Source organism: Pituophis catenifer, unplaced genomic scaffold (assembly GCF_029215685.1).
Source record: "Pituophis catenifer annectens isolate HBS135680 unplaced genomic scaffold, rPitCat1.0.hap2 SCAF_5, whole genome shotgun sequence".
In the NCBI taxonomy this organism is placed as follows: domain Eukaryota; kingdom Metazoa; phylum Chordata; class Lepidosauria; order Squamata; family Colubridae; genus Pituophis; species Pituophis catenifer.
In genome coordinates this window covers 55,813,114-55,839,085 of record NW_027256885.1, presented here as the reverse complement: position 1 = coordinate 55,839,085, position 25,972 = coordinate 55,813,114, and positions in this window count along the sequence as shown.

Below are 25,972 nucleotides of genomic sequence, written 5' to 3'. Positions count from 1 at the left end.
CAAACGAGTCTTTGAGGGCTGAATGCCAAGAGGCATGGATTTCCTCTTCCTTCTGCATTCCCACCCCGCACTGAAGCAAACCAAATGGGCCAGGGTCTCCCTGCTATGCAGGTTGCAAACTCCACCGAACACAGCTCCGAACATTCGGCTCATGCGTCCTTCCTGGCCAGCGCCGCAGTGGCGGGCGAGGAAGGTGCGCGCCCTGCCTGCTCCGGTCTCACTGGCCAGAGGTGGGGTTCCACGCCACTGCCTCCCAGAGTGCCACGTTTGTTTGCTTGCTGGTCTCCTCCAAGGGAACTGCACTCAGGCTGCCCAGGCCCCTGCGGCGGGGGGAGAGAGGGAGAGGGAAGGGGGGGGTCTCCCCAACAGGATCCAGGTTGGAGTTGCCTTATTTTTTGTGGATCTCTAACGCTTGACTTTGCCTGCCAGCCTCCATTCCCCCTCCACAGTCCAAGTGGTTGGATTCACACGACACGTGAAGCTGGACAGGAGAGCACAGATGGAGGGAGGGAGAGAGAGAGAGAGAGGCAGAGAGAAAGAGAGAGAGAAAGAGAGGGAGAAAGAGAGAAAAAGAGAGAGGGGGCAGGAAAGAAAGGGAGGGAAAGAGAAAGAGAGAGGGGAGGGAGAGAGAGAGGGAGGGAGGGAAAGAGAAAGACAGAGAGGGGGGAAAGAGAGAGGGAGGGAAAGAGGGGGAAGAGAGAGGGGGAGGGAAAGAGAAATGATATTACAAAAGTTTTTCTTTTTTATTGTTGCTAAATGTAATATTTCCAAAGCAGAAAAAAATGAAGGGGCATAAAAGTGCATTTATCATGTTTTTCTTAGAACAATTAGCTGAACTCTGCCTTGTTTATCATTATTTTAGGTAGTAAAACCTCAGTATTCAGGTTAAATTGCTGTGTTGGCACTTTGCGATAAATAAGTGGGTTTTGGGCTGCACTTTGTGCACTCGGTCTCTAAAAGGTTCGCCATCACTGCCCTAGGACAAGCCAGGTGAAGAGGACCCCTCTAAAGACGCCTGAGAAGTCCCGAGCGGCGAACCAAGCAGTGGAGGGTTCACCAGCACCAACTGAAGTGGGCGAGGGAACAGCGCAAGGTCAGTACCAGACGGCCTCCTATGACAGTGACGACAACAGGGAAGGGGATCCGATGGTGAGTGCACCTGTTCGGCCCTTCCTCATCCCTGTGACCATAATGGCCCCACAATCAGATTGAGGCGGTAGATATAAGGCACTGATTGACTTGGGGTGTACCCGGTGCCTGATAAGCCGAGCGGTAGCTACCGACCTGGGGTACGGGTCAAGAAGTTGGTTAACCCCGTACCGTTTGAGCAGGTTGATGGGTCCCTGTTGGGGGTAGTCCCAGCCACATGTCACTGAGCTGGTGCAGTTAGACATGGCCCACTATTGGGAAATGATACGGTTCATAGTGGTGCCTACGATGACCAAATCCATAATCCTATGGTTAACCTGGTTAGACAAGTGGGGTCCTACGATATGGTGGGAAGGTGAGTTCCGCAAACTGAGGATAGGGACAGGTCCCAGGCCCCCATCACACAAATCTGTTCGAGGGGGGAAAGATCGGGTCCTGGAGGTCCTACCCCTGCCAACCCAAGTTCCACCCCACGCCTCCTTCCCTCGAGTCTACGGGGATTTGACAGAAGTATTTAGCGAGAACGAATGCGATGTGCTGCCCCCACATCGGCAAACTGATTGTGCCATCGACATCCTACCCGGGACACGACTACCAAAACCCAAGATGTACTCGATGACACCAAAAGAAATGGAGGAACTGCAGAAGTACATCGACAAGAACCTGGCTCGGGGGGTTCATTCAGCCTGCTCGCTCAAAGATCGCGGCTCCCATCCTGTTTAAAGAGAAGGACAGGACTATGCGCTTATGGGTGGACTTCAGAGACATTAATGGTGTGTGTTGAGAACATGTACCCTCTGCCCCTTATGAAAGACATGTTGGCCCACTTGGCCAAGGGGAGGATCTTTACCAAATTGGACCTGAGGGAGGCATACTACAGGGTAAGGAACAGGGAGGGGGATGAATGGAAGACCGCCTTCAACTGCCCCTTGGGGAGTTACCAATTCCGGGTGATGCCTTTCGGCCTACAAGGGGCTCCTGCAGTGTTCATGCAGCTGATAAACAAGGTGTTACACAAGCATCTGTATCAGGGAGTGCTCATATACCTCGATGACATCCTCATTTACACAAAAACCATGGTTGAGCACACCCAGCTGGTCCGGCAGGTCTTGAAAAAACTACTGGCCGCCAACCTCTACGTAAAATTATCAAAGTGCGAGTTCCACCAAACTCGGCTGGATTATTTGGGATATCACGTTTCCAGCACCGGAGTAGAAATGGACCCAGCCAAGGTCCAGGCTGTCCTGGGGTGGCAAGCACCAAGAACAAGCCGGCAGCTGCAGTTTCCTGGGCTTCATGAATTTCTATTGGACTTTCATCCCCACATTCGCCAAGGTGGCTTTGCCCTTGACAAACTTCCTGAGGACCAAGCACACAATGTTGAAGCCCCGACCGGGGCAGCCACTTCACTGGACGATGGAGTGCCAGGGAGCATTTGAATCCCTCAAGGCGTTGTTCACCAGAGAGCCAGTTCTGAAATACCCAAATCCTGCACAAGCCTTTGTGATCCAAGCAGATGCCAGCGATGTAGCGGTTGCCGCTGTCCTACTCCAACCTAATGAACAGGGCACGTTACAGCTGTGCACGTATACCTCCTGCAAAACCTCGGGGTTTGCCTTACTGGGGGGAGGGAAGCTCCTGGTGTTGGGGGGGCGTGTTGTTGCTACATCCCTTCACTAAGCTGCTTTCCAGCTCCATTCTCCTCCGCCGCCGCATGCAGGGCAACAAAAGTAGTCTGTGGGACTACAGTAAAAAAAAAAAGTTCAGACCTTCCAACTTCTCACGGAAAAAAAAGATCTCACGAAGTTGGAAGGACTGAACTTTTATTTTTACCGTGGGGAGCTGTTTTTTTTAAAGCTCAGGTGCATAAATTTGGGCTGAGGACAATATATCTTTCAGTGCCATGCCAGGACATCCACTCCAAAATTTACTAAATGGACCCAAATTTATAATACCCGTGTTTCCCTGAAAATAAGACCCGGTCTTATTTTCTTTTGGATCCCAAAATAAGCACTCGGACTTATTTTTGGGGAGGTCTTATTTTTTTCATCACAAGCCCCCCGCCACACACACACACCTGCACAGGAAGCGCCGACCGCATGGAGGCCGACTGCAGCAGGAGGTAGAGGGAGGGAGGCACCCAAAGGGCATTAGCCTGAGCATCTTGGATCAGCTGCGGGTGGGAAACTGAGTGGCGCCGAAAGCAGCTGAAGGGCTGCCACACTTTCAGCTGCTTTCAAGCGCCACTCAGTTTCCCACCCCACCCCTGCCAGGCTGGTCTGGTCTGGTGGGGGCGATTGCCTTCCGCCTTCACCACCGCGCCATGAACGGGGATTGACCATCCCCCAAGCCCTGCCACTGTCAAAGTAAATCCTGGGCACTGTGCTGCAATGGACAGACAAAAAGCACAGCTTTTGTTTGAAGGAGGAGGAGGGAAGAGGGAAAGAGGGCAAGTGAGAAGCGCCCCACCAGCCAGGCACTGAAGATAGCTGGATAGATAGATAGATAGATTGATAGATAGATAGATAGATAGATAGATAATTTTATTTCTATACCGCCCCTCTCCCAAAGGACTTGGGGCGGTGCACAGCCAAGTAAAAACACAATACAAATCCCAATTAAATTTAAAAATTATTAAAATTATTACATTTACGGCCAAGATTCGTTAAAAACCCAAAAATTTAAAACTCCGAATTTAAAACTCCTTTACAAAGATAGCCCTGCCTGTCGGAAGAACAGGGTCTTGAGGGCACAGCAAAAAACTCGGAGGTCAGAGATAGTGCGTATTTCTGGGGGCAGTTCGTTCCAAAGGGCAGGAGCTCCCACAGAGAAGGCTCTCCCCCTGGGTGTCACCAGCCGACATAGTTTGGCCGATGGCACCCTGAGGAGTCCCTCTCTGTGGGAGCGAACTGGTCGGTGGGAGGCTATCGGTGGCAGAAGGCGGTCTCATAAGTACCCAGATCCTGAAGCGCTGCCACTGCCACTGCAGTGAGAAAGAGAAGGGGGGGGGGGTCTGATCCAACCTCGGAGAGTTATGCCAGGGCTAGCTGTAGTGTGCTCTCTCTCTCTCTCTATCACACACACAGACACACACACAGAGGGGTTTGATCAGATCATTCTCTCGCTCTCCTACCCCACCTCATGGAGGTGGCACCAGCCATGCTCTCCACGGCAGCCTGCAGCTGATCCGAGGTGTGCATGCCGATGACCTTTGGGCACCTCCCTCCCTCTACCTCCTGCTGCAGTCGGAGTCACCTCCTCCTGTGGACACATGGGGGGGGGGACCAGGCCTTGTGATGAAAAAAAAAAAATAAGACCTCCCCAAAAATAAGTCCGAGTGCTTATTTTGGGACCCAAAAGAAAATAAGACTGGGTCTTATTTTCAGGGAAACATGGGTATTATAAATTTGGGTCCATTTAGTAAATTTTGGAGTGGATGTCCTGGCATGGCACTGAAAGATATATAGTCCTCAGCTCAAACTTGTGCACCTGTGCTTAAAAAAAAAACAGCTCCCCATTTATTAAGAAACTCCAAGTTCTATAATTTGATTCTGTATGGGTGGTGACTCCTCACAACTACATTCAAGAGAGTCTCAGTACAAATATTAAAATCAGACATTAAGACTGAAGTATCAGATTGAAAAGCAAGCTAATTTTTGCACCTAAACTACACTGTTTTATCTTGCTACTACCAAATTAGTGTTTTCAAAGGCAAGACAGGTAATAAGGCTACAAGTACATCTGTGGCTCACATATTTTATTTAAGTAAAGTCTCCTCTTACCTTTGACAATCTTTTTAGCACAATCATTATATACATGTTCCTGTGATGTGTGTGACTGGAATACACGGTCAAATGCATAAGGCTTAGACTGGAAAAGAGTCCTAAAAATTAAGTTATACATTTAGAACAGATCTTATGGTACTCCAATTAATTCTGGGTCATGGGTTATACTGTACACATCTAATGTTTGTTAACAAAAATATTTTTTTTCACTAAATGTCATACTGTTCCTTGAAAAGACTTTCATTTTCTTTCAAGCTGCACATTTAATGATAATAAAACTGATAACAAATGCCAGCAAAAACAGAGGTAACATTCAAGGTGGTTGTTTTTACCCAATGCTTGAAAGTATGTCAGTTTTAATAAATATACTGTATACGCATGATACCCAGTGTTTTGTTCAGGCAACACTTGAAAAGCAGTGATTTAACCCTTAAAACTGTTCAGGCATATCTTTGAAGATGTTAGAAGAAATGCAGGGATCCAATATAATCTGAAACTAAATTAATTTTAGGTTTGAAAATTATTCAATCTCATTTTGACATTATCTTTGCCTGTGTTTATCAAGGCCTTTCAAATGCAATACAGCTCTTGCTTATTAATTATTCTGTCATTCAAAGGAACAAATAAAAAAACTGAAATGACAAATATATTTTATAGTTCCTAGAAATATTTGCTTGCTGAAATACTAGTTAATGCTTCCCTTACTAGATGGAAATATAAAGGTACTGGATTATAAAGTAATGAACAGAATAAAATCTATATGAAAAGTAATCCAAAAATATATTAACTGATAAAAAGAGCTTTTCAAGAATTGTAATATGCTATACTAATTTTAAATTAAGAGCAATCAAATCAGGATGATCACTGTTTTCAATGTTTCAAGACTGACAGCATATTCAACACTCCTAAAGAGTTAAGCAAAGAGTTATGAAATATTTCCTAATTCTATCCAGTACCAACTTGGATTGTTTTCATTAGGCTGCTTCAAGAAGATAATACTTTCAAAAACTGTATCATTTCCAATCTGATAAACAAAGGGTAAGTTTAACAGCCACATATGCTTTTGGTTCAAAATAATTTTGAAATATCATACAAAATAATTCTAATCACATATGAAAAATACCCTATCATTAACTCTGTTAAACAGGTTTTAAGCCGCCTTGAGTCGCCATGGGCGAATAGGCAGCAATATAAATCTAAATATAAATATAAATAGAGCCTTGGTAGTACAGGGGTTTAAGGCACCCTGTTATTAAGCTTATTAAGACCAGCTGCCTGCAATTACTGCAGGGTTCGAATCTCGCCAAGGCTCAAGGTTGACTCAGCCTTCCATCCTTTCTAAGGTAGGTGAAATGAGGACCCAGTTTGTGGGGGCAATAAGCTGACTTTGTATAAATATACAAAAGGATGAAGGCTATTGCTGAGCACATTGTAAGCCGCCCTGAGTCTTCGGAGAAGGGCGGCATATAAATCAAATTAAAAAAAAAAAAATCTAATGAATGAATGAATAAATAAATAAATAAATAAATAAATAAGTCACTACAACTCTGATTTCACAAAAGCCGCTATATTCTTTAAAAAATACTGAAATATCTATTGTTTAACCAGAAACCAACACAGGTTTGTCAATAACAGATCATGCCAAACAAACCTTATCTCATTCTTTGACAAAGTGACTAAATTAGTGTGAAGTTTCCGAAAGATGCCCTAATTAATTCATGAGCCATGAGCCAAACTTCAAAAGAAATGCAGTCATTTATTAGGAGCACCATTTCGGCAATATTCAGATGCAGTTAGAACTAATCCCACGTAGATTTACGTTCCCCTATGACCCTGTCTCTCCCCTCCTCCCTGGCCATGTCATAAATCACATTCTCCAATTACCCACTTTGGCTGGCTGTGAAATCCAACACCCTTCTTCTGATTGCGGAAGAAAGCATGTATGGAATGTAGCTTCCGTTAGGGAAATCAATTAGCTCTATCAGTTCTCCCTCCCTCCTGCTCATGGCAACTTGAAAGCTTTGCAAGTTGACAATTAGTGGACCAGCGAAATGCAGTGGAGATAGTATACTTGGATTTCAGTAAGGCATTTGACAAAGTAGACCACAATCTACTTACTTCTTGGTAAGCTAAAAAAATGTGGGATAGACAGCATCACCACCAGATGGTTTTGTAACTGGCTGACAAACCACTCTCAACGTGTAGTCCTTAATGGAATTACAATGTCAACTCACGAAGCATTCCTTGGAGCCTTGGTAGTACAGTGGTCTAAGGCACCCTGTTATTAAGCTGGTTATTAGACCAGATGCCTGCAATTACTGCAGGTTCGAATCTCGCCAAGGCTCAAGGTTGACTCAGCCTTCCATCCTTTCTAAGGTAGGTAAATTGAGGACCCAGTTGTGGGGGCAATAAGCTGACTTTGTATAAATATACAAAAGAATGAAGGCTATTGCTTAGCACATTGTAAGCCGCCCTGAGTCTCCAGAGAAGGGCGGCATATAAATCAAATTAAAAAAAAAATAAATCCTGACCTGCTCTTGAGTTGCCATTGGCAGGGGATGGGAAAACCCGAGCCTCGCAGCTGCATCAAGGAACTTGCATTTCAGTCAAAATAAAGCACATTCCAGTGGCAACGTCAAGGTCATCTCCAGGGGGACCCACGGTGGCCAGAGGGAGTGACTTCTACAACCCACAAAATTGCTTCATTGGGGAATGTGACTGATGACACACCTTGGGTGGAGGGGGAAACAGTGTCAGACCCAAGGCGCAAATTAAGTGAGGTCAAAGTTGCCTTCACTTGGATCATGCCAACATGAAGCTCCTAATAAATAACAGGATTTCTTTTGAAGTTTGGCTTGAGACTCATGATTTAATTAGGGCATCGGTCAGAACTCTGACATACAGCTTAGATGGAGGGAAGTGAGCAGTGGGATACCCCAAGGTTCCGTTTTAAGCCCAGTACTCTTTAACATCTTCATAAACAATTTAGATGATGGAATAGAAGGGGAACTCATCAAATTTGCAGACAACACTAAACTGGCAGAAATAGCCAACACCCCAGAAGATAGACTCAGGATCCAGATGGATCTCGACAGACTTGAACACTGGGCCATGTCTAAGAAAATGAAATTCAATGGAGAGAAAAGTAAAGTTTTACACTTAGGCAAGAAAAACCAAATGTACAGGTACAGATTAGGTGAAACCTGGCTCAATAGCAGTAACTGCGAGAGGGATCTTCGAGTCCTAGTGGACAATCACTTAAATATGAGCCAGCAGTGTGTGGCAGCGGTCAAAAAAGCCAATGCAATCCTAGGTTGCATTAACAGTGGAATAGAATCAAGATCACATGAAGTATTCAGTCTGTTCTCAGCCGTCTGACCTTGAAGTCATGTCTCCAGAAGATACAGTAAGCTATTTATTAGCCCTGAATCCTCCCCCTTCCCATCCAGTCTCCCCTCAGTTCATGGCAGACTGGCACCAAGCGATAGCAGAGCACAAGCAAGAGGTGACAGTTCTGACATAAGGAGAAATTTCCTAACAGTGAGAACAATTAACCAGTGGAATGGCTTGCATTCAGAAGTTGTGGGTGCTCAATCACTGGAAGTTTTTAAGAAGAGACTGGAGAGTCACTTGTCTGGAATAGCAATAGCACTTAGACTTATATACCACTTCACAGTCCTCTCTAAACTGTTTACAGAGTCAGCATATTGCCCCTAACAATCTGGGTCCTCATTTTACTGGCCTCAGAAGTATGGAACCTTGAGCCACTCAGAATCAAACTCCTGGAGTGAGCAGTGAGTTAGCCTGCAGTATTGCATTCTAACCACTGCGCCACCATGGCTCTTCCACAGAATGGTATAGGCCAGGGTCTGTCATTCTGTTAATTTGTACACATTTATAAGCAAAGATTTCTATTTCTTTTTTTAATAAAATTTTTTTACAACTTATGAAATTAGCTTTAGAGATGTGCAAGCAATATTAAAGTTTATCATTACATTCCTTTTTGGTTTCTAATACAATTTAAACCCACAGGACAGAAGGCCTAACTAGTTGGTCTCCACAAGAAGCTAAAAAAATGCTTCTGCTTTAAAAGATAAACTAATTAATTCATTAAAGAGATGTGCTATGCTCATATACAGGTGAAACTCGAAAAATTAGAATATCGTGCAAAAATTCATTTATTTCAGTAATACAACTTAAAAGGTGAAACTAATATATGAGATAGACTCATTACATGCAAAGCGAGATAGTTCAAGCCTTGATTTGTCATACTTTTGATGATTATGGCTTACAGCTCATGAAAACCCCAAATTCACAATCTCAGAAAATTAGAATATTGTGAAAATGTTCAATATTCTAGGCTCAAAGTGTCCCACTCTAATCAGCTAATTAAGCCATAACACCTGCAAAGGGTTCCTGAGCCTTTAAATGGTCTCTCAGTCTGGTTCAGTAAGAATCACAATCATGGGAAAGACTGCTGACCTGACAGTTGTGCAGAAAACCATCATTGACACCCTCCATAAGGAGGGAAAGCCTCAAAAGGTAATTGCAAAAGAAGTTGGATGTTCCCAAAGTGCTGTATCAAAGCACATTAATAGAAAGTTATGTGGAAGGGAAAAGTGTGGAAGAAAAAGGTGCACAAGCAGCAAGGATAACCGCAGTCTGGAGAGGATTGTCAGGAAAAGGCCATTCAAAAGTGTTGGGGACTTTCACAAGGAGTGGACAGAGGCTGGAGTCAGTGCATCAAGAGCCACCACACACAGACGGATCCTGGACATGGGCTTCAAATGTCATATTCTTCGTCAAGCCGCTCCTGAACAACAAACAACATCAGAAGCGTCTTACCTGGGCTAAAGAAAAAAAGAACTGGTCTGTTGCTCAGTGGTCCAAAGTCCTCTTTTCTGATGAGAGCAACTTTTGCATCTCATTTGGAAACCAAGGACCCAGAGTCTGGAGGAAGAATGGAGAGGCACACACTGCAAGATGCTTGAAGTCCAGTGTAAAGTTTCCACAGTCTGTGTTGATTTGGGGAGCCATGTCATCTGCTGGTGTTGGTCCACTGTGCTTCATTAAGTCCAGGGTCAATGCAGCCGTCTACCAGGAGATTTTGGAGCACTTCATGCTTCCTTCCGCAGACGAGCTTTATGGGGATGCTGACTTCATTTTCCAGCAGGACCTGGCACCTGCCCACACTGCCAAAAGTACCAAAACCTGGTTCAATGACCATGGGATTACTGTGCTTGATTGGCCAGCAAACTCGCCTGACCTGAACCCCATAGAGAATCTATGGGGCATTGCCAAGAGAAAGATGAGAGACATGAGACCGAACAATGCAGAAGAGCTGAAGGCAGCTATTGAAGCATCCTGGTCTTCCATAACACCTCAACAGTGCCACAGGCTGATAGCATCCATGCCACGCCGCATTGAGGCAGTAATTGATGCAAAAGGGGCCCAAACCAAGTACTGAGTACATATGCATGCTTATACTTTTCAGAGGTCCGATATTGTTCTATGTACAATCCTTGTTTTATTGATTTCATGTAATATTCTAATTTTCTGAGATTGTGAATTTGGGGTTTTCATGAGCTGTAAGCCATAATCATCAAAATTATGACAAATCAAGGCTTGAACTATTTTGCTTTGCATGTAATGAGTCTATCTCATATATTAGTTTCACCTTTTAAGTTGCATTACTGAAATAAATGAACTTTTGTACAATATTCTAATTTTTCGAGTTTCACCTGTATAAGATCAAAAGTATTTCTTTCTAAACATTTCCAATGCATAGCTCTGATATTTAACTTACACTAAACTTTATTAGACGGACAAGGTGGATCAGTGGCTAAGACGCTGAGCTTGACGATTGAAAGGTCGGCAGTTCAGCAGTTCGAATCCCTAGTGCCGCGTAATGGGGTGAGCTCCCGTTACTTGTCCCAGCTTCTGCCAACCTAGCAGTTCGAAAGCACGTAAAAAATGCAAGTAGAAAAATAGGGATCACCTTTGGTGGGAAGGTAACAGCGTTCCGTGTGCCTTTGGCATTTAGTCATGCCAGCCACATGACCATGGAGACGTGCTGGCTCTTCAGTTTTGAAATGGAGATGAGCACCGCCCCCTAGATTCAGGAACGACTAGCACATATGTGCGAGGGGAACCTTTACCTTTACCTAAACTTTATTAACATTATAAAGTAAATATTGCCTATTAAGTTTCCTAATCTAATGACATTGTGTGAGTCTGACAGTCAAAGGTTTTTCATGACTATTAATCCTGACTGCTGTATATATTTCTTCCAGTATCAGATCAACAAGCCTTTCACACCAGTTGTAAGGAACACATAGGAAAGTAACTGTCCACATGTTCTCTTTATAGACTTTCCATGGGTATTTGGTTAACTGTTGTGAGAAAATAATATTGGATTGCAGTCTTTAGTCTGTTCATTTTTTAAGGAACTACCTAAGTTTATTCTGACAAGTTGGATTCACATATATAATGACAAGCAGTAACTACGGTATAAACTTTTCAGCTTTGATTTACCCACCATGAAGCATGTCTCCATGTTTTGCAGAGATCTCATGAAAATATTTTTTTTAATTTTCAAAAAACCTTTATTAAAATTTAAAATATTAAAATACTAATACATCTGTAACAAAAATATGTCCATGATAGCTGTACAATTCAACATTGTTCCAACAGTACACAAATCTTAACTCTATTCATATATTCTCAGATATTCCTTCTTGATCAAATATATGTAAACACAATTTATGTCTTATTTTGATCTATATATTTCCTATTTTTATTTTCTATCCATTGATATCAATTGTCCCAGGTTGACTAATATTCCGAATCTTCCTTGTTATTTAATTCTATAGTAAGTTTGTCCATTTCTGCACACTCAAAAATTTTCCGGATTATTACACAATCTGTCAGTGTAGTGGACATTTTCCAGGCTTGTGCGAGTACAATTCTCGCTGCTGTAATAATATGAATGATCAAATATTTAATCTTTTTAGGATATTTTCCCTTAATGATCCCCAGAAGAAACAGTTCAGGCTTCAATTCTATTTGGCAATGTGTAATTTCATTTAACTATTTTTGTATTTTAATCCAGTATTTTTTTTATTTCTGGGCAAAGCCACCATACATGAAAAAAGATACCTTGAAAATATTTCATTCATCACATCAGATTTTGGAATCAAGTTGTTAAAAAGGAGCCAACCCCCCCCCCCCCCCATGGCATCTGCCAGTAGACTTAAGAGTGTGGCACCAAAAATAATTGCTCATTACAAGGTGAAATAAAAACTGTGGACTACCATCAATTATGAAATAAAAAGGTCCATGTACCCAATTTTAAACAATTCTGAAGACAAGTTCACACAAACACTTCTGCCTGTTTATCAAAAACCATTCTGTGTGTGCATGCCCGATTTGCACACGTTGGACATAAAACACAAATAATGTGTCCCACTTTAGGCATGAAAGCTAGTTGGGTGACTCTCTCTCAGCCCAACCCATCTCACAGGGCTGTTGTTTGGGGAAAAAATAGGAGGGAGTATTTTGTATATTTGTCACCTTGAGTTATTTATAAAAATAATAAAGGAAAGATTAAAAAAATCTAAAATAAAAATAATGTGCCATGCAAAATAATTAGCAACCCCTAAATATTTAAAAAACTAAGCACCAATTAATCTCTTTTTATTATGTCCCTACATCATATACCTTGGAGAAATCTGAAACATTTCACTATTGAACCAAATACAAATACTATATATCTGAATTAGCTTTTTGGAGCAAACATGACAAGTATTAGCAAAGTGTGTGGACTTCTGGCTGAGGTCGCAGTGAGATCGGACATGGAGAGTGGGTCTCCGCACTCCTGTGCCAAGTTCTCCCCATTGGTGGGCTTCGAAAGGAGCCAAGGCCTCCTTGGAGGGGCAGTGAAGCAAAGAGGGATGCCCTGCGAGGTCTGGGAGAGTCGCAGCTCTCCTGCTTGACCCGGGACTTACTTTCACTCTCAGCCACGACGAAGAGAAGAGACAGCCTAAGATGGCTGCCACAAAGCTGGGACAGCCGATGACCACCTAAGCTTTGACCTGGAGCGGATTTTGGTGAACACTATGGAACTGGGTGAGGATTTTTTTTTACCCAAAAGTTAACCCCAAAAGAGAAATCTAGGATTTACTCAGAACTATTGAAAGTGGCGATCGGACACTTTGAGAAAATTACCAGACCGGAAGGAAAGGATTAAAGAGAAGGGAAAAGGGGAGGGGGGGAACGACTTTTTTTTTTGTCTTTAAAAATGCAGGAAATTGGACTTTCAAATTGGGAAGACGTGACATTGGGAAGGCAATTTAAAATATTGGAATTAAGGATTTAAAAATTAACACTGGTTCTATAATTGAATTACAATTTAAAATAATTAAAATCAGATTTTTAGTAATAGTGAAAATTAACCTATTGCTCTCAGAAGAGAGCAATGTCGGTTGCGTGGCTTACGAGGAAGGAAAGGGCCCCGATTCCCTTCACAAGGCACACCTGGGGATGGAGTTTAAAGGAGAGGCAGTTGGGAGGGGCATTTGTTGGGAACAAATGCTGAATTCATCTAGTGTTGAGAATAGAGCCTGCATTCCTGGCATGCACAAGATGGCGGTTGCGTGGTGAAGCGCTGCGGTGAGATGGAGGACTTTTCAGGGCCTTAGGGGGTACTACAGGGGAGCTCGACCATCAGCAACCCCTGGTTCAGTCAGATGGGTCCGGGGCGAGGGTTTTGAGACCTTCCTTGCCCCTGGACGTTCCCGGAGTCGGAAGCGGCAAGGGAGAGTGGAAATTGTGCCACTCCGACGCTGCCGATGCTGCCGAGTGCTGCCGAGAGTTGCCGGGGGCCGAGAGCCGAGAGCCGAGAGTGGAGGCCCTGCTGGAGGGGAGCGGAGAGCGGAGCTGAGGCATGGTGGCTTATCGGGTGAGAACCAAGAGAGGAGAGCTGAGAATGGAAGCGCTGCTGGAGTGGAGAAGGGTGAGAAAAGAGAGCAGAGCAGCACAGAGAGTGGAGATATGGTGGCTTATCATCGCGGTGGTGGGTTCAGTCAGTGGAGCTCGGGGCGAGGGTTTTTTAAGACCTCCCTCACCCCTGGATAAGCCCAGAGGCATTGGCAGAGAAGATGAAGATGAAGGAGGAAGAATGGCTTTGGGGCAGCGAGTGGTGGCAGCCCGTTGAATTTCCACCTAACCCGCTCAGAAACTGAGAGGAGTATAAACGGGTCTTGGGATTGGAGAAGAGAGACCCCCCCCTCGGAATATCCTGGCAGCTGCAGAGGACCTGGAGGCCTCCTGTGACATTTAATGGAGGCTGGGGTCTGGAAGAACTGAGGAAAATAGAGCTGGTGGGTGACAGAGGGTTTTTCCCTTGTATGGATACCAGCCCTTCCCCCCCCCCAGGTACTGTGTCCGCCTAAATGGGCTCATTATTTGCCCTAACTGAGGGAATTCTCTCCCTCCCCCCCTTTCTTCCCCTTTTCCCTTCTTCCCCCTCCCTTCTCCCCCCCCCCTTTTTCATCGGGACTTACTCGGATGTGATCTTGAGTATAAGACTATGCCAAGGATTTTCCATCTTTGCCCCTGATGTGACTCACTGACTGACTGATAGACTGATAAACTCTTCCTCTGACCATGGGTCAGCCAATTGATGCAACTGTTGAGGGGTCCTCTATTACATCATGAGTCTCGTCTGTCGGAGAAGTTTTTTCGATCTACGGCCCCCTGGGGGCCCTGCCGTGAGAGGGCGGTCCGGAGGCCGTTCCCATTGGATGAGATAATCAGGACCCTCCTACTGTCATGGGAGGACAGTAGAGATACCAATAGTACATCAATGAACAAATGGCTGTGTTACATCTTTTGTGAAGTCCCCTGTTTGAGCTCCGTGCCTCCATCACTGCATCTTGGAGATGTACACGACAGCGGATCTTCTTGCGCTGTGAGATTCCCCCCTCTCGCAGATGTGGCCCTCCTCACTATCGAGGGCCCACCTCAAGGACAGGTTTTGGGACCCAGAGAGGTGGCATGTGAAAACTAGGGGATTGAGGGGTTTTCTATTGAAATTTTTAGTCAAATTTTTAAGGGGTCCCAGGGAGGGGGAGGGTCAGATTGGAATTTGGGTTGTGGGTATGGGGGATAACCCACAAGGGGGAGGGTTGGGTCTGGCAGTGAAGCGCGGCGTGGGGGGTGGGGGACCCAGGGTCGAGTGGGGGTTAGAGCTTGTCCGGATAGGTTTCTGAACATCAGTACTGTAGGTGGGAGGGGTAGATATGGCGGGAGCAGGGGGCCATATCGTGTTAGGGGAGTGCGCACTCGCTGTTTACGAGCGGTGGTGTGCTCCGGCCCCCAAGGCTCTACTCGCTCCTCAGGTTGCATAGACCCTCAGGACCCAGGCCTCCGGCTGATGCTGTGCAATGCCAGGTCCGTAGTAAACAAAGCCCCCCTCATTTGTGATCTTGTTCAGGAGGGGGGTGCGGACCTGGCAGGTGTTACGGAGACCTGGTTGGGCCAGGAGGGGGGGTTCCCCTCATTGAAATGTGCCCACCAGGTTTCCAAGCATTCCATCAGCCGAGGTCACAGGGGAGGGGCGGGGGGTAGCGGTTATCATTAAAGAAGGTCTGAGACCGAGGGAGGCCACTGTTCCTCAGACGGCTGGCTGTGAATCCCTTTTTGTGAAATGGGGTCATGGGGTTCAGATGGGTTTGCTGATCACATACCTGGCTCCCTGCCACGTGGCAACAGCCCTGCCCGAGCTACTCAACGTCATCGCCGCGGTGGCGGTTGATACCCTTAGGCTTATGGTCATGGGGGATTTCAACCTGCCGTCCGTGGGTGAGACGTCTGAGGTGGCTCGGGAGTTCATGGCTTCCATGACAGCTATGGACCTGACCCAGTTAATTCATGGCCCTACCCACACGGGGGGAAACACGCTGGATCTGGATTTTGTCTCTGGACAGTGGTTGAGGGATCTTGAGATAGGGGATATAGTTACCGAACCCTTGTCATGGTCAGATCACTCTCTCCTTCATCTCGACCTTCGAACCGCTGCACCCCGCCGCAGGGAGGCGGAGCCGGTAAGATGGTTCCGCCCCAGGTGCCTGATGGAACCTGACAGATTCCAGATGGAGCTTGGGCCATTTCCTGAGGCTCTGGCACACGCCTCGACTGGAGACCTAGTGGCCGCCTGGGATAGGGCAGCCGCTGGAGCTCTGGATCGGGTCGTGCCTTTGCGGCCTCTGACCCGGCGCCGATCTCAATTGGCTCCTTGGTTTACCGAGGAGCTGAGGGAGTTGAAGCGCCGGAAAAGACGCCTAGAGAGTAATTGGAGGGCCAGTCTTTCTGAATCTGACCGGACACTAGTAAGATCCCATATTAGGAATTACTTAGTGGCGATAAAAGCAGCGAAATGTAGCTATTTTGCTGCTCTTATTGCATCATCAGATAACCGCCCGGCCGCCCTCTTTAGGGTGACCCGCTCCCTGCTCCACCAGGAAGCGCGGGAGGACCCCTTGGAGGGTAGAGCCGAGGATTTTGTTCAGTATCTGTATGACAAAATCACTCAGATTCGGGAAGATTTGGACTCCGACTGGGTAGTCCCAGGGGGAGAGACTGGGGCAGGTCTTGAGAATGTTATCTGGGATGAGTTTGATCCTGTGACTCCTGAGGACGTGGACAGGATTCTGGGCAGACTGAATGCGACCACTTGTTTATTGGACCCGTGTCCTTCCTTGTAAGTGCTGGCTTCCCGGGAAGTGACACGAGGCTGGCTCCAGGGGATTATAAATGCTTCGCTGGGTGAGGGTGACTTTCCCGCCGCCTTGAAAGAGGCGGTGGTGAGGCCTCTCCTCAAGAAGCCTTCCCTGGACCCGGCAATGTTGGTAAATTATTGTCCGGTCTCCAACCTTCGCTTTGTGGCAAAGGTTGTTGAGAGTGTGGTTGTGCAACAGCTCCCCCAGCACCTGGATGAAATGTCGTATCTGGATCCGTTCCAGTCGGGCTTCAGGCCTGGGTACAGCACGGAAACAGCATTGGTCACGTTGGTAGATGATCTCTGGAGGGCTCGGGACAGGGGGTGCTCCTCTGTCCTGGTCCTGTTAGATCTCTCAGTGGCTTTTGATACCATCGACCATGGTATCATGCTGCACCGGTTGGAAGAGTTAGGGGTGGGAGGCACTGTGTTGCAGTGGTTCTCCTCCTTTCTCTCTGACCGGTCGCAGTCTGTGTTGACAGGGGGGCAGAGGTCGACCCCGAGGCCCCTCATATGTGGGGTGCCGCAAGGGTCGGTCCTCTCGCCCCTCCTGTTCAACATTTATGTGAAGCTGCTGGGTGAGATCATCCGTGGTTTCGGGGTGAAGTACCACCAGTACGCTGACGACACCCAGCTGTACATCTCCACCCCAGACCACCCCAACGATGCCCTTGAAGTGATGTCCCGGTGCCTGGAGGCCGTGCGGATCTGGATGGGGAGGAATAGGCTCAGGCTCAACCCATCCAAGACCGAGTGGCTGTGGTTTCCGACGTCCCGATATAGTCAGTTGGTGCCATCACTGACTATTGGGGGCGAATCATTGGCCCCCACGGAGAGGGCGCGCAACTTGGGCATCCTCCTGGATTCACAGCTGTCTTTAGAAGAGCACTTGACGGCCGTGACCGGGAGGATTTTTCATCAGGTTCGCCTGATCCGCCAGTTGCATCCCTTTCTGGATCGGGACTCCTTACGCACAGTCACTCATGCCCTCGTCACCTCCCACCTGGACTATTGTAACGCTCTCTACATGGGGCTCCCCTTGAGGAGCACCCGGAGGCTCCAACTGGAGCAGAGTGCGGCCGCGCGGGTGGTAATGGGAGCGACATGGCATTCCCATGTAACACCTCTCCTGCGGGAGCTGCACTAGCTCCCGGTGGTCTTCCGGGTGCGCTTCAAGGTTTTGGTTACCACCTTTAAAGTGCTCCATGGCTCAGGACCTGGGTACTTGCGGGACCACCTACTACCACCAATAGCCTCCCACCGGCCGGTACGCTCCCATAGAGAGGGGCTCCTCCGGGTGCCGTCGGCCAAATAATGCCGACTGGCAGCCCCCAGGGGAAGAGCCTTCTCTGTGGGGGCACCAACTATCTGGAACGAGCTCCCCCCAGAGATACAAAGGATCCCGGATCTGCGCACCTTCCGCCGCGCCTTAAAGACCTTTTTATTTCACCAGGCGGGCCTGGCCTAATTTTCTCCCTCTTTTATAAAAGATTTTTAATTTTTTAATTTTTTAGTATTTTATATATTCAAATTTTAAAATAGGTTTTAAATTGATTGGGGTTTTAATTTGTCTGGGCCAAAACTATTTAATTTGATTTTAATTCCACTTTTAAATTTTGTATGTATGTATTTTATTGTTTGGCTGTGCACCGCCCTGAGTCCTTCGGGAGTAGGGCGGTATAGAAATAAAATAAAATAAAGAAAATAAATAAATTCCTCCTGACTGTTTGAATTATAGTCGTGCTTCTGTGTGCTTATCTTTTCTTGCTGGAATTATTGCCGTGAATTCTTCACTTTTGGGACTCATTATCTTGCCCTGCTGGAGTGATTGATTTGCAGTCAGACTGCTTATAGCGTTTGGACTGGAGTATCTGCGGATAGAAGCTGCTGCAGGTTTGTGGGAGAGCTTTTCTCCAGGCCGGAGAGTAAACGGGACATTTGGGGCAAAGTTGGTGCCAATAAAGGGACTCATATTGTTTCTCTGGCTATGTTGCCTTTGTGCCACGCCCCGGGTCATCACAGAGAAGAAACAAAAAAAAATCCTCTTTTTTTTCTTTTTCTTTCCTTTTTTTATAATGGTGGCATTAGGAGAAATTAGAAAAGGCAAGCTTAAACAATACTGTGATTGGTAAACGCTGAGCAATTAAATAATGAAAAGTACATATTTTAATATAAACGTGTATTAATACTAGAATCAAAGATTGGATGAACGCAAGAATATGAATAGTGTTATTTTGTATGTTTAAATAATATTGCGATTGGCATAAGAATATATTGAAATATTGAATAATGAAATAAGGAAGGATAAATAATGACTAAAAATGATGAAAGAACATCTTTTAATACTGGCATAAACAGGTGTATTAATAGTGGAATCATATAGATTGGATGAATGTAAAGAATATGAATAGAATTATATGTTATGTTATGCTATGTTTATTATATTTGTATACCGCCCTTCTCCCGAAGGACTCGGGGCAGTGAACAGCCAGCAGATAAAATACAGAAAATACAAAAATTAAAACAATATTAATATCCGATTAAATTAATTTGGCCCAGACTTCCGGTTTGCGAGCTTCGGCGACGGCGGTGTTTTTTTTAAAGACCGCCAGCCCCGCCGCCTGTAGAGCCGCCCCGCGATCGAGGAGCGGCTCGAAAACTCCGAAATCCTGAGGATTGAAGGAGAAGAGACAGCAGGGCACAGGTCGAGCCCCTGTAACCCCCCAGGGAATTGTTTCTGGGGAGGAAACAGGCGCGGCTCCCTCCCAACCTGCTGAGACTCCGGGCGGCATGGGACGATTCTGCCTTCAGCAGAACAAGCCGGCTGCAGCAAACATTTAAAGTGAAAGGAACCAACCTTAACAAGCAGCGGAAATACCAATTTGAATCCAGAAACTTGAAAATTGCAAGTATTAGTGCTTTGTTGACTTTTTAATTCAAGAGAAAAAGCGAGTGAGTGAAAGTGATTTGAAAAAACATGGCGCCCAGCATTTGAGTTAACGAGCTAGTGAGAGTGGATTTGTGAAGTCATCCTGCTTTGCTACAAAGTTACAAAGCTGCTACAAAGTTGCTCTATTTAAAGAAAAATTCCTTTTTTTTAAAATTTGACTTTGCTTTACTTCAGTCTCTATTTGATTAAACCTGGGGGACTTTTTTAGAAGTCTCTGTGGAGGTGGAAAAGGAAAAAGGACCCCCCTTTTCAGAAAAACTAGCTTACGTGGCAGGATGGCTTCAAAGAAGCAGGAAGGAAAGGCAACAGGGGGGGGAATCCCCCACACATAAACATGAAATGCAGCTTCCCCCTGCTCAACAGATACAGACTCAAAAAAAAGACTTTGATATTGAACATTTAAAAGAATTTATTTCTAAAGCTTTGGATGATAAATTTCAAAAATCCCAACAGGAAATAGATGATAAACTTCAAAAATCTCAACAGGAAATCATGCAGGAAATTAATGAAATTAAAGATATGGTGAAACAGGATTATGGCAAGGTGACTAAAAAAATATCAGAGGTGGCGTCTGGCCTTGGAGAATTTATTATTAAAGTTGACTCTAAAGTGGAAGAATTTAAATCAGAAGTCAATGTTAAGATGAAAGACAATGATTATAAAATTTCTGATGTTGATGATAAAATGCAGAGAGTTGAAAACGAAATTGTTATGATGCAATTCAGGGCAATGGAATTTGCCATAAGGTTACGAGGAATCAGAGAGGATGACAGACAGGATTTGAGACAGATTTGTGCTGATGCTGTGGCAAGGATTTTAAAACTTAATCCTGATGTGGTTTTTTACAAAATAGACAAAATTTATAGAGTGAATTCTTGGGTGGCCAGACAAAGACAATTGCCTAGAGATGTGGTCATATACTTCACGGATAGAGCAATAAGAAATGACATCCTGCAAAAATCTTTTCTTACTTCTGTGCAAGTGGGGGGTGCACAAATTGGAGTTTACAAGGAACTACCACCTAAAATGCTGAAAGCCAGAAAAGATTTTGGCTTTCTTGTAAAAGAACTGCAAAAACAAGAGATACCATTTCGATGGGACGCCCCAACTGGCATAATTCTGAAATATAAGGGAGAAAGACATCGTTTGAATACTGTAGAGAAGGCGGAGCATTTTTACACTACTATTTTTAAAGAAAGAACACCATCTCCACGTACATCTACAGTTCTGGAGATTAAGGAGAGTGACAAGAAGCAACTTCAACAAGAACCGCAAGAACAGTCAAAACAGGTGGACCTAGAGGAAACGCAGGGTGCGGAAGGAGGTTTCTTGGATGAGCCCCTGTTGGAATCTTCTCCAATCTTGGACCCGGTTCGGATGGTTGAGGTTAAGGATCAGCGCATAACTCGTGCAAAATCTAGGCAACTTAAAGAAAAGCAACAACAACAGGAAAGACAAGACAAAAAGGGAGCTAAGAGTACCACACAAGAGATTGGAGCCATGGGGGGAGCGAGACCGAAGATTCCGGAAGATATTCGGTTATTCTGCTCGTTGCTCCATAAAGATAAAGATGACGATTAAGTGTTTATCTTGGAATGTGAATGGGTTGAACTCGGTACAGAAAAGGAAGAAGTTATTTGTATATCTGAGACAATTTAATAATGATATAATTTGTTTACAAGAAACTCATATCACAACTCAAGATCAAAAATACTTGATGAATTCCAAACTAGGCACACATTTTATATCTTCAACTTCGCAAAAAAAGAATGGTGTGGTTATTTATGTAAATAAAAGATTAACAGCTAAAATTATAGAAGCAGATGAAGATGGTAGGTTTATAGCAATCGAATTGCTTACAGTGAATGGCCAAATTCTTTTGATTGGAATTTATGCTCCCAACCAACAACAGGATCATTTTTATAAAATGTTACATACTAAAATATTGCAATGGGACTATAGATCTATTTTAATAATGGGAGACTGGAATGGAGTAATTGACTCTAAACTAGATAAAAAGAGTTTGGCGAAATCCAGAATCAGACTACCACAGACTTTTTTTGATATGAAAGAAGATCTGGAATTAAAAGATATTTGGAGAATACATAATCCAAAAGAACTGGATTATACTTTTTTTTCCGACAGACATAGATCCTTCTCTAGGATTGACTTTATTTTGTTGTCAGATGATTTACTTGTCAAGACAAAAAGAACAAAGATTCTTCCAAGAACCTTGTCCGACCATAGCCCAGTATGGATAGAAATTGAGATGGCTAAGAATGAGCGACGTTCTTGGAGAGTGAATGAGAACTTGTTCAGATATGAAAAAAACATAAAAGAACTTAAAAAGCATTTGAAAGAATTTTTTGAAATAAACTTGAATAAAGGTACCCCAATTGAAATTGTGTGGGATGCGAGCAAAGCTTATATGAGAGGGGTGCTTATCTACATGAATTCTAAACACAAAATGAATCGACAAAAGAAAAGATCTGAATTGGAAATAGAAATAAAGAATAAAGAACAGCTACTTATTAAAAACCCAACAGATGAAAGAATACGTGGTGTAATAAAACTTCTGAAAGACCAATTTCAAATGCTTATGGCGGAACAAGTTGCAACAAATTTACAATATGCGAAGCATAATACCTTTTGTAATGCCAATAAACTGGGCAGATGGTTGGCCTACACTTTAAGAAAAAAGCAGAGTATATGGACTATTGATAATATTGACATTGGAGGGAAAGAAATTTTTCAACAAAAATTAATTAAAGAAGCTTTTGTGGACTATTACACTAAACTATATGCTAAAGATGATGTGCAGAATGGACTTATAGAAAAATATTTAGATAATAAAAGAGTCACAAAAATTACAGATCAACAAAAGGAAAGAATGAATTATCCTATAACAGAGGAGGAGATAATGGCAGCAATTAAACAATTAAAAACAGCTAAAGCTCCTGGAACTGATGGCTTGACAGCAGTGTATTATAAAACTTTGCAAACAGAAATGGTGGAACAACTTAGAGATTTGTTTTGTAATATTCAACAAGGGGGTAAAATACCCCCATCATGGACAACAGCATATATTTCTTTGATACCAAAAGAACAAGCAGGTCCTAAAAAACCAGAGAATTATAGACCAATATCTCTTCTTAATACTGATTATAAAATTTATGCAAAAGTACTAGCCAACAGGCTGATGCCAGTAATTCAAAAGGTGATTCATAATGACCAAGCGGGATTTATCGAGGGTAGATACATGAAGGATAATGTAAGGCAAGTAATAGATTTATTGGAATATCTTGAGAGGAATAAACAGGTACCTGCAGTGCTGGTCTTTTTGGATGCGGAAAAGGCCTTTGACAGAGTGGATTGGAATTTTCTATTAAAGACTTTAAAAAAGATGGACTTTGGGGACCAATTTATACAGGCGGTCTCAGCAATTTACCAAGAGCAAAAGGCACAGATTATTATTAATGGAAGTTTGACAACAGAGTTTAAAATTGAAAAAGGAACAAGACAGGGATGTCCGTTATCCCCATTGTTATTTATTTTAACATTAGAAGTCTTGTTAAATACAATACGGGACTCTAATATCTTGAAAGGTATAACGATAAGGCAAGAGGATTACAGAATAAAAGCATTTGCAGATGATCTGGTTGTTACCCTAACACAGCCAATGGAATCAATAATCCAGATGAAGGACATTATACAAGACTATGGTAAAGTTTCAGGTTTTAGACTGAATCAGAAAAAAACTAAGATGATAGTTAAAAATATGACACAAGATCGTAAACATGAGCTTGAAAGGAGGGCAGGTTTTGAGATTGTACCAAAGGTAAAATATCTAGGAGTTCAGGTTGCAGAATCAAATATGAAATTGTTTCAAAATAATTATGAGGTTTTGTGGCGAGAGGTGCAGAAAGATATGGAGACTTGGAAAAAACTGCAGCTGTCTTTACTTGGAAGAATAGCAGCAGTTAAGATGAACATTTTGCCAAGATTTCTTTTTTTGTTTCAAATGATTCAGGTGCTCAAAAGTGATAAGCAACTGAAAGTTTGGCAAACTGGAGTGAACAAGTTTGTCTGGAACGAGAAAAAACCGAGAGTGAAATTGAAAATTATGCAAGATGTTCCAGAAAGGGGAGGTCTTAAACTTCCAAACCTACAGTTATATTACGAAGCAGCAGCTTTGACTTCAGCAAGTGATTGGTTTGGAAGGAAAAAGACTGGAATATTGAATATAGAAAGTTTTGATCTTGAATTTGGATGGCATGCTTACTTATTTTATGATAACAAAGTGGATAAAGTATTTAAAAGCCATATACTTAGAGACTCTTTGATGAGAGTTTGGAAGAAGCACCGATTCAAATGGGATTATAAAATACCGCTATGGCTGGATCTTGGTCATATTATGTGGAATACAAATATAATGTCACTCGGGGGGTTTTTATACAAAGAGGTTCTTTTTACAGATGCGGGCAGATGGCAGTTGAAGACACTACAGACACTGTTGGACGAAGGGATTAACTTAATTTGGTTACAATATAATCAATTACAATTGAGATGGAGAGAGGACCAAAAAACTGGTATTATGTTGCATGAGGAAGAATTGGTTAGACATATAAAAGAGAAAGGTCCAATGCATATTAAAAGGCTTTATAATGTTTTGTTGGAAAGGGATTCAGAAACTGAACTGGTTAAAGATTGTATGATTAAGTGGGCACAAAATTTTGAGGAGCCAGTGATGTTGGAAACATGGGAAAAAATTTGGGTTCAGAATGTTAAATTTACACAGTCGCAGAATCTGAGGGAAAATTTCTATAAAATGTTTTATAGATGGCATTTAGACCCCAAAAAATTGTCGTGTATGTACCCTAATGTTCAGCCAAAATGTTGCAGATGTGATTGTTTAGATGCTACATATTATCATGTTTGGTGGACTTGTAGGAAAGTTAAGGCTTTTTGGATAAAAATTTGGTGGGTCATGCAGAATGTTTTGAAGAAAAAAATTCAATTTTCTCCACAATTGTTTTTATTGGGTATAGTTAAGGGTCTTACTACGGGTGAAACAAAGTTGATATTGTACATGATAACAGCTGCGAGATTATTGATAGGTAAATATTGGAAGAATGAAGTTTTGCCCACGATTGAGGAATGGACTTTGAAGATGGCCAGTTTTGCAGAGATGGCGAAGATTTCAGCATTTTTAAAAGACTGTTCACAAGAGACTTATGAATGGGAATGGAAAAAGTGGATAGATTATGTTCAGAACAAATATCAAACTAGGAAGTACCAAATAGCTTTTATTTGAAAATGATATTTTAAGATAGAAATATTTCAGTGTAATGAAGATGAAAAACTTACAAGGAGGAGGGAGGGGTTCAAGTTTTATATAAGTTTTATATTAAGGGTTTTTTTTTACCTGATATAAGTATATTGTGTGGAAGTCCGGGGGGAGGGGAGGGTTAGGGAGGGTTAGGGAGGATGGGAAGTTCGGGGTGGGTAGAGGGGGGGGGAAAGGGGTGAAAATGTAATTGTAAAACTTTTGCAATAAAAAAAAAATTAATTTGGCCCACAGTTAAAACACCCCTATATTAAAACCCATAATTTAACAATTTAAAATTAAAACAATTTAAAAAGTTAGGTCAGGTCAGCCAGGCTTGATGAAACAAAAATGTCTTTAAGACATGGCGGAAAGTGCGCAGATCCGGGATCTGCCGTATCTCCGGGGGCAACTCGTTCCAGAGGGTAGGTGCCCCCACAGAGAAGGCTCTCCCCCTGGGGGCCACCAGCCGACATTGTTTGGCCGACGGCACCCTGAGGAGCCCCTCTCTGTGGGAGCGTACTGGTCGGTGGGAGGCTACTGGCGGCAGGAGGTGGTCTCATAAATACCCGGATCCTAAGCCATGGAGCGCTCTAAAGGTTGTAACCAATACCTTGAAGCGCACCCGAAAGACCACTGGGAGTCAGTGCAGCTTGCGCAGGAGAGGTGTTACATGGGAGCGCCGAGTCGCCCCCATCACCACCTGCGCGGCCGCATTCTGGACCAGTTGGAGCCTCCGGGTGCTCCTCAAGGGGAGCCCCATGTAGAGAGCATTACAGTAGTCCAAGCAGGACGTGACGAGGGCATGAGTGACCGTGCATAAGGCATCCCGATCCAGAAAGGGACGCAACTGGCGGATCAGGCGAACCTGATAAAAAGCCCCCCTGGCCACAGCTGTCATATGCTCTTCCAAAGACAGCTGTGTATCCAGGAGGACACCCAAGTTGCAATCCCTCTCTGTGGGGGCCAACGACTCGCCCCCA